At 35.9% G+C, this 4,883-nt stretch overlaps 1 non-coding gene across 1 annotated transcript; it reads right to left on the bottom strand.

Moving 5' to 3' along the window:
• Positions 1–4,540: 4,540 nt before the first annotated feature.
• Positions 4,541–4,668, bottom strand: LOC114033691. Its single transcript, XR_003568015.1, has one exon. It is a non-coding gene; the product is annotated as a U6atac minor spliceosomal RNA (small nuclear RNA).
• Between the last annotated feature and the right edge of the window lie 215 nt (positions 4,669–4,883).

Here is a 4,883-nt window from a genome sequence, read left to right on the forward strand (position 1 = left end):
GAAGTGGATTAGAATAGCTGATTCCTGCTAGTAACAGCAACTTTTCCCCAGGGAACCTTGAGCAATCTCAGTCCCAGACATGGCTCCTGGATGTGTACCATGGCCTAGTAAAACTCACAGCAGTCCTTCCTGGAAATTAAACATAGTTCATCTGATTAAGAGCTCTGCATAAGGAATAGAGGAGTTCAGCAGTTTTACATATTGGACACAGCCCTGCATAGTAGTGCAGTGTGTATACAGTAGCCAAGACCTTGGGATTTTGGACTATGTTAGTAGTTTTCATCTTTTTCTCCCTTGAAGTTTAGAAACAGTAGAGACAAATTATAAGCAAACTCTAAGCTCAGTGCCTACTAACATAAGCCATCTTGCCTGTTTCTGCTCAAGAGTGATGCACTTCATATGACAGTTTAAAAAGTAACATCCAAAAGTCTCTTTTTCTTCTCATCCCTCCTCCCACATCAACTCTCATCAATCCTCCAATAGGGATGATTCCTGCTTGGAGAATTCAACTTCATCTAATCCAGTAAACATCCACTAAGCTTTTAGTTATGGGTTTGGCACTGTTCTAGGCATTGTAGATATAAATACAAATAAAACAGAAAACAGTTCCTGTCCTCAAGAAGCTTACATTCTATTGAAGAAATAAACATTGAAGGGAGAAGAAAAATGAAATAACTTCAAAGAAGTATCCACATAAGGCAATATCAATTAGCCACAAATGTTCTTTCCTCCACCATCAATAAAAATGCCACCTTTGAAGATACTGTTGAAATCAAGCAGAAAGACTTTTGGTGTTTATACCCCTTATAACAGGGATGCTGTAAAACCGCACTCAACAAAAAGGCACAGTTATCAGTTACACAATGTGTAACTTCATTGCCATTTTGGGACCTCCAAACAATTTGTCACTACAGGTCAATATCACTCCATTTTTTTCCTGCTGTAATGGAGAAAGGTGGTAGGAGGAAATAGCAGAGATGATGGCAGCGGAGGATGACAGTGGAGAGATTAGGATATTCCTTTCCTATTTTTTGTTCCTGGCTTGATAATAGCATCTTGCCCAACTTACCAGCTCTCTGCTTCAGCTTAGCCTTTGGCAAAACAAGTAATTCACATTTATTCAATGGATATATATTATGTAATTTGTGTTCAATGTACTGTGACAGATTTAGAAGAGTTAAAAAGAAGGACAGAATTTCTGACCTCAGGAACTTATGGTATGTGCAACCAGCAAGTAATAAATGAATTTTGGATGGATTTTTGGAAGATATAATACTATAATACCAATAAAGACCATTTAACCCTTCACTTTGAGCATATAAGCACTAACATGATATATAATGCCTCACTTATTAAAGACTTCAGCTTTTGAACTCAACATAAAGTGTAGGGTATAGGGGTACATATTATTTAATATTGTACGTCTGACTTCTGTGGGAGATTGTTGTGGGAGAAGGAGTTGGAGAAGTGAGTACTTGAGGGAAGTGAAGTGAGTACTGACCAAGGAAATAGATGTGAAGGCAATTTGTAAGAGTCTGGAGTTGTGAAGGCCAGAGATTGACTTTGGAAATGAGAAAATAGTAGGTTTATTTATTATGAGCTAATTTAGGGGGGCACTTGTAGAAAAGTGAACAAAGGATAAAGGAAAGGAAAATATCAAGAATGAAATTCTTACAACACAAAAGGAAGAAAAAACAGGGAAGAAGAAAAATGGGAGTTGCTAAGAACACTGATGGGGATGCATAGGGGATTTACCAACCAATTTAGATTTTAAAATGACATGTACACAAGACAGAAGCAGGAGCAAATAACAGAGAATGAATATGAGCATGACGTGATCTTGTAAAAATAATGGCAAGAGTGCTAACATTCTGTGGAAAGCTAAGGACAGCAAAACAGTTTTGATTTCCAGCTTTATTGAGGGAAAAAGCAGGCTCAAAGAATGAGCTTGTTTAGTTAGATGAAGGAAGGATAACTGACAACTAAAAGAAGGCAGAAATACTTTTTTACATTGGAAATGGCAACAAAATCAGCTCACAAGGAGCTCATGACAAAGAGAAGTAGGACAATGCAGGGGGTACTTGGTTGTCTTTGATGAGTTCAGTCACCTGGCTTAGAGGAACTCTATGTTGGATATCGAAAGAACTGGTGGCTGTGATTTCAAGTCACTGCCAATGATCTCTGAAAGATTATGGAGAATGAGAAAGACACTGCAAATCTGGAGAAGGGCAAATGTCTTTGTATTTTAAGAAAGAGCAGACAATAGAGTTTAAAATCTATAGACCAGTGAGTTTGATTTCAAGTCCTTAGAAAATTTTAGAATTTATCTACTTCTATGTATGATACAGAGAGGATTCCTATACAGAGATGGGTTGGAGATAACTTCCAACTTTGACATTCTTTCATTCTAATTTTTCATCTTTTAATCTTTCACCCTTTAGTCTCAGCACTTAACTATGCCCAGTGTGCTTGGTATCTGAATCATCCTTTCTAATAACCCTGTCATTGATTCTTAAGTGTTTCTAGTAGATTTAAAAATTAAGCATTAAATTCTCAAAAGAAAAAAAAGAAATCAAATAAAATCGTTAGCATAAACTACTATAAGTTAATATTCATTAATATTAATATCTATCAGTCTATACACATGTTTTGGGAAGAAATGATTTCTGGTATAGAGAATGCTTATTAAAACCAGTTTCATTTTGCAAATCTTAGTTTTCTATGAACTGAATTTCAGATAATTTATAGCCTGTCTTCTTTTTCCACTCTACTTAACTAGGTTTTCAGTTTTCCTCAGTTGTACCCAGATGAAGATAAGAAAAATGAGGTTATTTTTTAGCCAGCAATAATTAGAATAAATACATTCAATGGAGGTGACAATATTCTTTGAAATATGGCACAAAAGCAGTAACTTTGTTTAGTAGTGCTTGAGCTAATAATATCAAACAAAGAATAAAATAGGAAGATGTTGGTTTGTCAGAAGTATTTGCCATCGTCATGGAGGATCTCAAGTACGGATTCTAAATAGAATAGGACTTTGTGCTAGACGGTGAGGCCCTCTAAATGTGCCAGTTGAAGATGACATTGTGTTAATTTCATCAAACCCTGGAACATTGAAGAGATTCCTAAATTAGAGCCATGATCATTCAAAAGAGTTCATCTTAACCATTCAGATGAGAAAAACCAAGTGGCAGAAAAATGCTTGATGCAAATTAAGAATAAGATATATGTTTGGGTAGATAATCGAAAGAGTTGCTTCATTAGTGCACATCTTGGACAGACACTGGTGATGGACAACAAGCTTAGGCCAGAATTGAAGAGGAGAATGGGATGAATTGCATTTGGGAAATTATTCAATGTTTTAATGACCCCACACTTCTCATCTTTCCTCAACATTTTAACATTCTTTCAGTGATACTATATGGAACTTTGGAATACCATAGTCTTCAAAGAATTAAAGTTGTAGAGTGCCAAAGTACTCAATGGAGAATTGCATGGTAGACACAGTTAGGTTGCCATATATTATCAATGAAGTGTAAAAACTATTATCAGAAATATATCAGAAAGAGATTTTTAGTTTTGTGGAAAGAAAACTGACTTTAAAATTTAGAATACAAGTAAAGTAAAAAAAATCTTTATTATATTTATAGTTACAAACAAAAGCAGAAAAAAGTATTGGTTGTTATATGAAAAAAGAAGAATCTGTGAGGCAAGCTGACTTCTGAATATGAACCATTTCCCAGTTACTTATAATATACAAAGCTAAAATTTACATATTACTTTAAGATTTAAAAAATGATATACATATATTATCTTATTTCTGTATACTTAAAGTAAATAGTTCACAGCTAGTATTCAGCCACTGGCCTTGAGAGCAATTAGCTGTGTTCCAGGGAGTGGTTAGACTTCCCAATTTGCAGGTTCATCATTGGCCTCAGGTATCTGAGACATGATAGATTCTATTTGTCTTTTGGTTGTCCTTGCACATGAACTAGAGCAGGGGAGAACCAAAACATAGGGATTAGACTTGATTGTACTGTTTATACTGAAATGGAGGTTTATTTTAAAATGGCACTACTCATATAAAGAAATGGAAAATGTAGCGTCTTCCTGTCTTGGCCACCACATTAGAAATGTAAAATAAGAAAAGGAGGTGGGTCTCCATGTGGTAAGAGTGAGGAATAACTGAGGAATAACCTATGATGATATCCATTCAATATTAATGGATTGAGAGGAAGGTTTGCAGTATGTGGACAGGTTATAATATGTACTATTGGAGAGATTACCCACATCACTTAGAGTACAAATCTATTGAAGTATCAATGTAACTCAGGGAATCCCAGGATTTCTAGTTACATATATATACATATATATGTATGTATACACACACACACACACACACACACACACACACACACGTATATACATTTTGGCTTTTTTGTTGAGGCAATTGGGTTTAAGTGAGCTGCCCAGGGTCACACAGCTAGTAGGTGTCAAGTGTCTGAGATTGGATTTGAACTCAGGTCCTTCTGACTCCAAGGCAAAAACACAGTTAGATGCCACAGAGTAGGTGTCAATGCCTTAAGCGTATATATGTTGTAAAGGCCACTAGGACCTCTTCCATCCTTATCAAGGGGAGTGCTAACCTTCTCTCCTTTCACACAATACAGAACCCCAGGGTTTCTAAACCATGCAGAGGAGAGGGAATTCATTAAACCCAATAGTGCCATGAGTATAGATAAATGGATACAAACCAGAAGTCTCCTAAACTGTCAAAACTGACCTGAACATTTGTAAAAATCCCAGCTTAACTTCACACACACACACACACACACACACACAGACATCTGGATGAATAATGACTATATTTCATACTATGATAT

The sequence above is a fragment of the Vombatus ursinus genome, unplaced genomic scaffold, assembly GCF_900497805.2.
Source record: "Vombatus ursinus unplaced genomic scaffold, bare-nosed wombat genome assembly UNPS02007284.1, whole genome shotgun sequence".
Lineage (NCBI taxonomy): Eukaryota > Metazoa > Chordata > Mammalia > Diprotodontia > Vombatidae > Vombatus > Vombatus ursinus.